Here is a 12,417-nt window from a genome sequence, read left to right on the forward strand (position 1 = left end):
GAATTATCTTCGGGGGGGGGGGACATTTGCCCCCCCCCCCCCCCCCCCCCGAAGAGATGCCTGAAAGAAACTCTGCCCATCCTCCCCCCCCCCCCCCCCCCCCCACCGGAGGAAAAGTCTGGAAGAAACACTGATCACATCCACTTTTTTTAAGCATCACCACCCAGTGTGTCGCCCGTGGCTGCGGTTCAAGCCAATGACAAGTTACTGCGCAGGCGCACTTCAGTGGGTAGCCGTTACTTCCCTTGGAAAGCAGCCGGAGACAACACCGCTTACAATTAGCACGGCGACTAACATCACAGAGTCACTGAGAGTCACTCACACAGAGTCACTCAGAAGGTCACTCAAAACAACACACACACACACTTAAGCTATATAGGGAGAAATGCATAAAATAAAAAATGTGTTCTTTAAATAAAACCAAGGCTGAAGATGAAAGTAGTTCTCCACTTTGAAAAATATGTATCTGCAAGCTTGGTGTTAATAAACAACAGACGTGCCATAGTTGCAGGAATTTCAAATAAAATGATTATATGTTATGGAGTGGGATTTTAAAATCGCTTAAAGCAAAGATACTGTGATACTAACTAAAGTCAAATAAACAATTATCAATAAGTCCACAGTAATTTTTTACTAGTAAACATCACATTTTTAAAAATGTGTTATACATTCTATTATAATTATACCTTTTAAGCCTACTTTTTTTGTGTATACCTTATAACAGTGAGGCTCAAATAGTGGATATATATTATTACAATTCGTTCAGTGTTAAAAAAAAGAATAATAGACATGTGATAGAAGCGTGTATATTATTTTAATATGTTTTACATAAGAAATAAAAAGTAGTCTTACTACATAACAACTAACCCAAATAAAGACAACAGATATTCAGATAATATCTTCATACACATTACAATGCCACTTATTTAAAACTCATTTGAAACATATTCATAACAAAACAAAAAATCCATAACAACCTCCCCAATGTTTCTACATCATAACCAAAGCACTGTTATCATCTGCACAAAACTGACAATTTTTCTTACATTTCTCAAATTTCACATGTGATATCAGTGGTACATTGATACTGTATATGAGTTGATTTTATTGAAAGTCAATTTAAACATCTATCTAAGTATATTTTAAATGTTAATTGTATACAAGTGTTAACAAAGTATACGGATGGTACTGTTAACAAAATAAAGCATCATTTCATACACAAAGACGGTGTTATTTTAATTCTTTTTTTTGTATTTGTTCAGTTGTTTATGAGACAAACACATTGTATTACATCCAGTCAACCTGACTGTGATTAGGAGACAGTAATTTTAAAGATAAAATTTAAAAATAAAAAAATAATAATTTTTTGGTGTAGCAAAAAATTATTTCTATTTCTTATTACTGCACCATTTAAACCTATACACAACATCCAACTACACACCTGCTCACAACATAAATAACACACCACTCACACCAAAAATTACACACCACTCAGCACCTACTTACACTATAAATAACACACCACTTACTACATCAATTACACACCTGCTCAACACACCCACTACACACCACTCACCACATAAATAACACACCACACCAACTACACCATTCAGCACCTGCTCAACACACCAACTACACACCAGCTCACAACATAAATAACACACCACTCAACACACCACTCACCAAATAAATAACACACCACTCACCACATCAATTACACACCACTCAACACACCAACTACACACCACTCACAACATAAATAGCACACCCCTCACCACACCAACTACACACCCCTCACCACATAAATAATACACCACTCAACACACCAACTACACACCCCTCACCACATAAATAACACACCCCTCACCACACCAACTACACACCCCTCACCACATAAATAACACACCCCTCACCACACCAACTACACACCAGTTCAACACACCAATTAAAGCACCCACAACATGTCATTCATTAACCCCACTTAAAGTAACATCACTGAAATAAAGAATTGTGTACATTTTTAAACACCTGGTACCAATTTATTCTACAAGTAGATGTAAGATAATTATATGTTTTCTTAAATGTATAGATTTTGACATTTAAAATCACCTTAACTACTAATTTCATACACCTCTCTTGATTCAAATATTAACTCATAACTTCCTTCTTACAACCAAGGTATTGCTAGGCAGCACAGTAATTGTAAACTTGGTGCATAATAATTTTGTTAAACCACAGATAAACTTGTTTACATTAATTTAGAGCACCGCCCATAGATAAACTTGTTTACATTATTTTAGTGTACAGCCCACAGATAAACTTGTTTACATTATTTTAGTGTACAGCCCACAGATAAACTTGTTTACATTATTTTAGTGCACAGCCCACAGATAAACTTGTTTACATTATTTTAGTGTACAGCCCACAGATAAACTTGTTTACATTATTTTAGTGCACAGCACACAGATAAACTTGTTTACATTATTTTAGATCACAGCCCACAGATAAACTTGTTTACATTATTTTAGATCACAGCCCACAGATAAACTTGTTTACATTATTTATTTTAGAGCCAGCCCACAGATAAACTTGTTTACATTATTTTAGAGCACAGTCCATAGATAAACTTGTTTACATTATTTTAGTGTACAGTCCATAGATAAACTTGTTTACATTATTTTAGAGCACCGCCCACAGATAAACTTGTTTACATTATTTTAGTGTACAGCCCACAGATAAACTTGTTTACATTATTTTAGTGTACAGCCCACAGATAAACTTGTTTACATTATTTTAGTGCACAGCCCACAGATAAACTTGTATACATTATTTTAGAGCACAGCCCACAGATAAACTTGTATACATTATTTTAGAGCACAGCCCATAGATAAACTTGTTTACATTATTTTAGTGTAAAGCCCACAGATAAACTTGTTTACATTATTTTAGATCACAGCCCACAGATAAACTTGTTTACATTATTTTAGAGCACAGCCCATAGATAAACTTGTTTACATTATTTTAGTGTAAAGCCCACAGATAAACTTGTTTACATTATTTTAGTGTAAAGCCCACAGATAAATTTGTTTACATTATTTTAGAGCACAGCCCACAGATAAACTTGTATACATTATTTTAGAGCACAGCCCATAGATAAACTTGTTTACATTATTTTAGTGTAAAGCCCACAGATAAACTTGTTTACATTATTTTAGTGTAAAGCCCACAGATAAATTTGTTTACATTATTTTAGAGCACAGCCCATAGATAAACTTGTTTACATTATTTTAGTGTAAAGCCCACAGATAAACTTGTTTACATTATTTTAGTGTACAGCCCACAGATAAACTTGTTTACATTATTTTAGAGCACCGCCCACAGATAAACTTGTTTACATTATTTATTTTAGTGTACAGCCCACAGATAAACTTGTTTACATTATTTATTTTAGTGTACAGCCCACAGATAAACTTGTTTACATTATTTTAGTGTACAGCCCAGATAAACTTGTTTACATTATTTTAGTGTACAGCCCACACAAAATACAAGTTACACTCAAGCTTTTGCTTCTTAGAGGGTCTGTTGCTTACACTGAATAACTAAAGTTTAACATTAAAATCTCTGAACATTACTAGTTATTGTCTGTTTATAACATCGGCTACAAGTTGCTGATTTCTTGTTTTTGTTATTCCCTGTATCACAAATTCCAAGAAAAACATATCCCAGTAAGAAAATTGTATCAACTATAATGATTTATAGTATAGTCACTGGTGCAGCAAAATTGTAACCTTGAAACTCCCAACATTTGATGATGTATCATGAGCTACTGGAGCAGTAATGATGTGTAGCAATTGTAGCTTTAATACTTGTAACTCTACATAAATCATATGAAACACTTTTGTATTAAGTGTTGAGCTGTTTGTGGGGACTTGAACCAGTTCAAATTTCACACATCACATCTAGTGTGTTCTGTGTGATGTATCCGTTTTGAGCTTAAATAAAAGCAGAACAAAATAAGTATGTCTGTGATAACATTAAATCATTGTTGCAATGTACTTAAGTCTACTAATTATTAATTCACCCCATTCCACATCATGACCAAAACTAATATCAAACAACAACACTGAATTTTTTAAACGTTTGTCGCAGTGTACTTTATTCTACTAATTATTTATTTTCCCCACCCCAACATCATAACAAAATTGTCAGAACCAATAACAAAATGCTAATTTTTTTAATTTTCTTCTTTAAAAAAATTATTGCCTTTCTAATTTTTGTCTTTCTAAAATTTTAACGGAGTTCAGTTAGCTTTAGAAATATTTAGTGATTGTGGTCAATGGTTATCAAACAATAATTAAAAATGTATTAGAAATGCAAAAATCTGCATTAGTACAGTTTCCATAATTACTTTCTCCCTCCCTCCCCTTCTCCACACATTGGCACAAGTTAGTCACAATTTATGAAAAACCCCTTATAAACAATTTTATAAATTATAATTGATTACCTTCTGCTCTGTTTATGCATTAATTTGTTTCTTGTTTGTCCTGCTAAGAATAAATTCATCAAATATAAATTTCTGTTTTACACAACAAAATAGTATTTATTTACTTAGAGAGCTGAAGGGAATAAAATATTTCACTTGTGTTAGATTTTCCATTAGTGGGCATAGAACAAAGTTTATTTTTAACACAATGATAGCAGTGGATTTGGATGGCACCAGCTGTTGTAACCCAATAATCTTACAATTCTTTTGTATGGCTGGCTGGAAAGAAAGAGAACAAATATATTGTAATTCAGGTACACAGGTGAATCAGTTCAGAGATAAAAACTTAATTTAATACATTGGTAGGTGCTGAAGATGGAGAAAAGTCTGACATTAACTGATGTTCTGTGTTCATCATCATTTCCTGTTCTTGCCCGACACATGGGGAAGGTAGAGTTCATCCGCTTCTGGGATGTCAGCATATGAAGGGATAGTGTGGTCAGCACAATGCCCAGTCGCCTTTGTTTCACTAATGTAAGTTAGATACCAATAATAGCTTAGTGGACTTAGGGACATTCTACTGATTTGAATCCCGATTCGAACATGAGCTCTCGGGTTTGCAGTCTAGCTCTCTACCACTAGGCCACGCTGTCCCTGATTTTCTGTGTTACAAAAATCAAATGTTTCTTGAGATTCATACAGAAAATTATGGCAACGGTTATGAATAAATACAACCTGTAATTCAGTTGAAGCACAGGGTGGTAGGGTAACATTTTGTATATTAGAAGGTGGTAGGGTAACACATTCATATGAGAAGGTGGTAGGGTAACACATTCATATGTGAAGGTGGTAGGGTAACACATTCATATGAGAAGGTGGTAGGGTAACACATTCATATGAGAAGGTGGTAGGGTAACACATTCATATGAGAAGGTGGTAGGGTAACACATTCATATGAAAATGGCGGTAGGGTAACACATTCATATGAGAATGGAGTTAGGGTATCACATTCATATGAGAAGGTGGTAGGGTAACACATTCATATGAGAATGGCGGTAGGGTAACACATTCATATGAGAAAGTGGTACGGTAACACATTCATATGAGAAGGTGGTAGGGTAACACATTCATATGAGAGGGTGGTAGGGTAACACATTCATATGAGAGGGTGGTAGGGTAACACATTCATATTTGAAGGTGGTAGGGTAACACATTCAAATGAGAAGGTGGTAAGGTAACACATTCATATGAGAATGGCAGAGGGTAACACATTCATATGAGAATGGCGGTAGGGTAACACATTCATTTGAGAATGGCGGTAGGGTAACACATCTGTATGAGAATGGTTGTAGGGTATCATAGGTTGGTAAGGGTAATAGGGTTACATATGATATGCATTTTGTAATCATTTTGTAAAACGCTAAAATTGAATGTAATATTCAACTAAAAATATATATTCATAGTTAATATTAAATTTGAAGTAGGAAACCAATAAACAAATTGTAGTGAAACCAAAAAAATGAAACAAAAAATCTCAAATGTCTATGTTGTGAACATATTTAAGTTAGCAAAATTACTTCATGTCATTGCAGTGTAAACTCACATTAAAATTCCAGCAGGACCAACCAGCTGATGAAGAAATTGAAATAACTCTATGTAGGATGTTGAATGAAGCATAAATGATACCTTTTGGTAAATCTTAACCTAAAATTTGAAATGCAATAATCAATAAAGTGGGTACCTAACTCACCTTAGGGAAAGTAAAGGCGCCTAGGCATAGTGCTGACCACACTATCTCTTCATATGCCGAGGTCACAGAAACAAGTGAACTCTACTTCACTTGCCCCATAGACCATCAGGTTTAAAAGGAAAACTTTACTTTACTTTAATCAATAAAGTAAAGAGAAGGGATCAATAAGTTTGGGTTGTCAGAAAGGATCTATGTAGATAACCATGTTGGATCTTCCCATGTGCTGGAGAAAGCCATAATCCCACTAGAAGGGTCTTTAAACCACAATAAGAACGCAATAATCCCACTAGAAGGGTCTTTAAACCACAATAAGAAAGCAATAATCCCACTAGAAGGGTCTTTAAACCACAATAAGAAAGCAATAATCCCACTAGAAGGGTCTTTAAACCACAATAAGAAAGCAATAATCCCACTAGAAAGGTCTTTAAACCACAATAAGAAAGCCATAATCCCACTAGAAGGGTCTTTAAACCACAATAAGAAAGCAATAATCCCACTAGAAAGGTCTTTAAACCACAATAAGAAAGCCATAATCCCACTAGAAGGGTCTTTAAACCAAAATAAGAAAGCCATAATCCCACTAGAAGGGTCTTTAAACCACAATAAGAAAGCAATAATCCCACAAGAAGAAATTCATTAAACCAAAATAAGAAAGCCATAATCCTACAAGTCCCAAATGAAGAAAGCTATAATCTCACAAGATGAAAACCATAATAAACAAGAAGAAAATTATAAACCCACATGAAGAAAGCCAAAATACCACATTAAAAAAAATCTTTTTTTATCCACGTTAACACAAAGCAAGGTCTACTTGAACACTTTAAATAAAACAGCTTCAAACCCTATTTAAATACACTTAGAATTGTCATAATCAAAGCAAACTTTAGAAATGTTTGAGGGGTACAAATAATTTGCTGGAGAAAAGGAAATAGAGAGTAACATTTGGTGAATTAAATTCAAACAGACGTGAAGATGGATGATAACATTAAAAATTGTGAGAATAGCTCATTGATAATTTTGTTCCTGATCTAGATTAATAATGAGTTTCTTCCAGATATATATCCTAAAGTGAACATCAAAGTTACATCATTGTTTTAGTGGGTCTATAACACTACAATATGAAATATTTAGGATAAAATAGTTGGATTATTGCAACTAATTTCAATGCTTACAGACAAGATTCTTTATAAGGAGTAAAAGCTTGCTTGCAAAATACATTTTGTGTGCACAAATATGTAGTAAGACTTATACAAGGTAATCTGTATTTTACAAAATTACTGTGCTGTGGGTTCACAACTACTGCACAGTGCATGGCACTATTGTTTGATCACATATATACAAGGGGACATTACTCACATACCATGATATTAAAAACCTCAATTCTAAAGTGTGTAATTTTTTTGTTAACAGTAGACAACATTTTGAAAAAAAGGAATTCGTACTTACGAATTACTTAATTTATATAATTAGGTAATGTATAGAAATATATTTTTAGTGTGCCATAAATAAGTCAGATCGGTGCTTATCAAGTTTTTACAAGAATATCCAAGATCACTTTGCATTTGTTATAATTTTTGACGAGGGATCCAGCCAGTACTATTTACAATGTAAACATCAGCTTGATGCGCCAGGAGTTTCTCAACAATTTCTGTATGGATTTTATCCGTTGCAAGGTGAAGTGCAGTTGGTCCTAGCTGTTTAACAGCATTCACCTCACTACCATGAACCTTTAGGGGTCGTCCATAAATGACGTCACACTCTTAGGGGGGAGGGGGGTCCGTAATTTTGTGATGGTGTGTTATGAGGGGGAGGGGGGGGGGGGGGGTTCAGATGGTGCGACGTCACACTTTTGGATTATAATTGTTTTAATAAATTGTAATAACAATTGATAAAATATTCTATTTTGACAAAGTTCAGACAAGATTTTGGAAAAATATAGCTGTTTAAAAAAAATTCAACTGCAATTTTGAGGGGGGTTGTAGGCTGAGGTGTGACGTCATTTAAGGGGGGTGGGGGTCTGGTTTTTTGTGACGTGTGACGGAGGGGAGAGGAGAAGGTAAAAATCGTCAAAAAAAAAGCATGACGTCATTTATGGATGAACCTTTAACAAACTTACAATGTCTGTATGCCTTTAAAAGGCTGAAAACATTAAAGACAGTCCAACGATGAAAGCTTTTCAGGATAAAATCACAATTACAATTAATTAAGTAATGAACTATTTTATTTATGACCAACATTTGCAGCATCCTTCAATAAATTAACCTGGGCATCTATGAAGATTCCACAATCTCTTTCTTTTCTTCAAATTTCAAAGTGTCAAGTATATTTTCTTTAAAAATCTTTGTCATTATTTTGATCACATTCCCAGTTGCTTTTAGATCTGCTGAAAAAAAAATATTTTAAATTATTAGACCCTACTGTGTATTAGCATTGTATCTTGTTCAAAAATGACTATTCTTTCATGTGAAAAACTAATTACAAAGTAAAACTTATGAAGTTAATGTAACAAGTAGCACTGCAAAGCTTTTTAATCAAACTTGCATTTTTTATTGGTTATAAGTGATATTTAACAAACAGCCAATGAAGTTTGCTGAACTTAATTAATCTAAATCTAGCTACTTTTTTCTTGGTACCCATGATTCAACCATGAACAGCTCTATATTATATAGTGTATACTTTCTTTTCTTTAAGAACCTAGATCTATATAAAACCAAACCATTTTATAAAAAGCAGCATAACATATCATATACTTAACTATAACAAAACTACTAATTTATTTATATAGTAATATATAGGCCTACTCATACAAAGTATTTATAGGTCTAATCTCACAATCTCTATTTACTTACTACTTACTTAGGCCAAATCTCACTACTTATTTGAAATATTTGTACATTCATTTTACAATCCAATCACCTCAACACAAATCAGTTAATTATTTGCTTTACTTGACAAAGAGCAACCCTTTGATTGAGTTCTGTAAGATGCCACACTTTGTCTCTTAAAAAGTTACATATTATAATTACTATTATTCCATGATCTAATAGACTAATATCATATCTAAATAAATAAACATGGATGTTGATGCACAGTCATAGAGTAAATGAAGTCAAGATCAACGCATTGAAAAACACGTATCTAGACGTTTTTGTTTTGTGAACTAAGATTATGGTTTTAGAAGCGATTGCAAATAGGCCTAACATTTATTGGAGTATATTATTTTGGACTAGATCTAGAAGCAAACAATACAAAGAGGAAGACTACTTGTGTATGCGCAGTGTTAACAAAGGGAGGCAAATTTAATTTACTGGAAATATTGTAATATTTTAGTTCTTTCCCCTACACCGCGATTTTTTTTTTTTGGTAACCATTTTTACTAGCTCTTGTTAAAGCGTCTGCGTGGAACTGGTAGTTTAATAACATAGTCCACCGTTGAATTTCTTTTCATATAAGATTCTAGATCTAAATTTAGGTGTGATTAGATATGGGGCTTCAATAATTGTTGAACAAAAAGGCATGTAATATAGATCTACAAGCGATATAAGCATAAATTATAAATTATTAGATTTCTAGGTATTATTTTATTAAAAGTAAAACAGTCTGCGACTGTTAAGTAAGGCTACTATTGTCGCAGATTTAAGTTTTAGCTCGATCAGGATCTGCCAAAAATTATAAACAACTAATGATAATGAACAAACTCTTAACTCTTATATTATCATACTTAATTAGTTATTTTAAAAGACCAATATTTTACTAGATCTAGTAAATAAAAAGAAATTAAACAACGCTCGATATCGGATTGACCTACTTTCTCAGCCAATGGCGAGCCAGCAGTCGCAATAGGTGTAACTGGTTTTTAACTGTTTGCACCAACATAACGGCTCCATAGCTCAGTTGGTTAGAGCGTCTGCCTAGTAAGCAGAAGGTCGAGGGTTCGACTCCCCCTGGAGCCTCCTTTTTTTTTCCCTGGTCAATTTTTTTATTCTGTGTATTCGTTCTTATGATATTAGATCTAGAAACTTTCTGTTTTAGAAAACGTTTTTTAAATGCTGACTCCAAATGTAGGTCTATTGTCAATACAATTTATCTAGTCGTAATAATATTTTGATAGTGGAAAATGAAATAATTGTGAGACACACAAAGTTGCCTTAGAAAGTGACGCCACTGATCTTTACTTACAACACCTCATTTACAACTGTGTTATCGTGGAGGGCATTCATGCGCACACTCATATTTTAGTAGACCACACCTCTTAACTTAACACTATCTTACCCTCCTCACCCCCTCCCTTCCAAGACCATCCCACCACTTTATTACCAAATCGACCCAAGTCCCATTAAAGTAAACCATGTCCTTATTAATCACACAGCAATCACCAAATAATTATTTCTAAGCTTGTAATGTCGGAGAATTATGTAGGCCTTGATGTCGGTAAAAATTACACCTGTAGAATCCGTGGCTCCATAGCTCAGTTGGTTAGAGCGTCTGCCTAGTAAGCAGAAGGTCGAGGGTTCGACTCCCCCTGGAGCCTACATGTTTTAAATCAGATATGAATTTTTTAAATTGGATTTTCAAGCACTCGTTAGTGTTGTTTTATTAATAAAATAAAATAATTTATCACTACGATTTTAATTCAATTACATCGTTTCGGTTGGTTTACATGCTATACATTTGATATTTATTTTTGCCTGTTTTATTATACCTGGTAGTGTATTTTGGGATTATATATTAACCGCCCTTATAGTGTGCCACGGCTCCATAGCTCAGTTGGTTAGAGCGTCTGCCTAGTAAGCAGAAGGTCGAGGGTTCGACTCCCCCTGGAGCCTACATTTTTTTAAACAATACATTGAATGATTATTATTATTGATAAAATAAAATAATTTATCACTAAGATTTTAATTTAATGACAAATTGATTTGTTGGGGAGAAAAAGTTGTAGGGGGAGAGGTGGGTGTGGGTGTGTGGGGTGGGGGGGGGGGGGGGGAATTAGGACAAAAAGAGAACTCATAAACACTAGCTTAATAACTATATCGTTTTTTATCAATATATGGATGCTATTTTTACTAATTAATTTATCTATTTCATTTTTTATCTATATATTCAGTTTGCTAACCTGAAAGTCTCGAGTTCTAATCCGGGTTGAAGTCAGTTGAGCGTCTCTGCGTCCACCCATCACTGATGCGGACCTGACTCACGTAAGGGCAAATAAAGGCGGCTGGGCGCAGTGCTGACCACACTGTCTCTTCATATGCCGAGGTCACAGAAACAGGTCAGCTCTACTTCACTAGGCCCATGGGCCATCAGGTTCAAACTTTAGTTTTACTTAAATTGAGTTAATGGAAGTGTCTATGGATTAAGTCTCTTTGCTAATTATCTATTAGATTACTTAAATGGAGGTTATCCGACATGTCCATTACGTGGCTCTTCCCCCATACTCTCTTTAGATATGCCCCCCCCCCCCCTACTCCCCAACCTCATTTAATAAAAGCAACAACGCCCTTAGCAGATTGTCCACCCCCACCTCATATTGACCTATGTTTTTTTTCCCCTGAAGAAGTCAATGTCCACCCCCCCCCCCCCACCCCCCACCCACCCACCCCTTTCCCCCCACCCCCTCCTCCCAACCACATATCAATCTCCCATGACCAATCGCCAGCTCATCTATTGGGGTCAGCCACGCTCCCATGACCCTAACCACCTCACGAATTTTATTTTTTCCTCTCCCTCTCTCACGAACTGGTAATTTACGATCGTCCAGCTTGTGACTGTTAGGTGTGAGCCTTCAGTCAAGGGGAGCGAACTCAATATCCTTGTATGGACGCGGCTAAACTTTTCAACTGGCATGCGCGACTTGAACTAATTATAGGCGAGGTTGTGCCCCTTCTCACGTTACACGGCTCTCTGCTTCAAGGGGGATAATCGGTAATAAATAATGTCTAAGCTGTGTGGGTATTTTTTTAAAGGGAGGTAAAAAATATATATTGAAAAATTTACGTGATTTTAACGAAGCAGTAACCTAAACTTCCGCCTATAGAAATATTCTCAAGGACGAGGTGTCTTTGTTCGGCAACGTATTTTTTTTTTACTTTATTAAATAGACTTTGGTGGTTGGTGGCGTTAGGTTTTTTTATTGTTGGCTTTGATAAAGCACCGAAAAAACTGCTTTTTGACGCGGCTCGTTCAG

General features: G+C 34.9%; 3 non-coding genes across 3 annotated transcripts; all 3 read left to right on the forward strand.

Moving 5' to 3' along the window:
• The first annotated feature begins 10,112 nt into the window (after positions 1-10,112).
• Positions 10,113-10,186, forward strand: Trnat-agu (transfer RNA threonine (anticodon AGU)). The gene has a single exon. It is a non-coding gene; the product is annotated as a tRNA-Thr (tRNA).
• A 504-nt stretch (positions 10,187-10,690) lies between these two features.
• On the forward strand, positions 10,691-10,764 carry Trnat-agu (transfer RNA threonine (anticodon AGU)). Its single transcript has one exon. It is a non-coding gene; the product is annotated as a tRNA-Thr (tRNA).
• Positions 10,765-10,985: 221 nt separating this feature from the next.
• Trnat-agu (transfer RNA threonine (anticodon AGU)) lies at positions 10,986-11,059 on the forward strand. The gene has a single exon. It is a non-coding gene; the product is annotated as a tRNA-Thr (tRNA).
• Positions 11,060-12,417: the final 1,358 nt, after the last annotated feature.

The sequence above is a fragment of the Physella acuta genome, unplaced genomic scaffold (assembly GCF_028476545.2).
Source record: "Physella acuta isolate Inbredline_101_S28 unplaced genomic scaffold, ASM2847654v3 ptg000261l, whole genome shotgun sequence".
Lineage (NCBI taxonomy): Eukaryota > Metazoa > Mollusca > Gastropoda > Physidae > Physella > Physella acuta.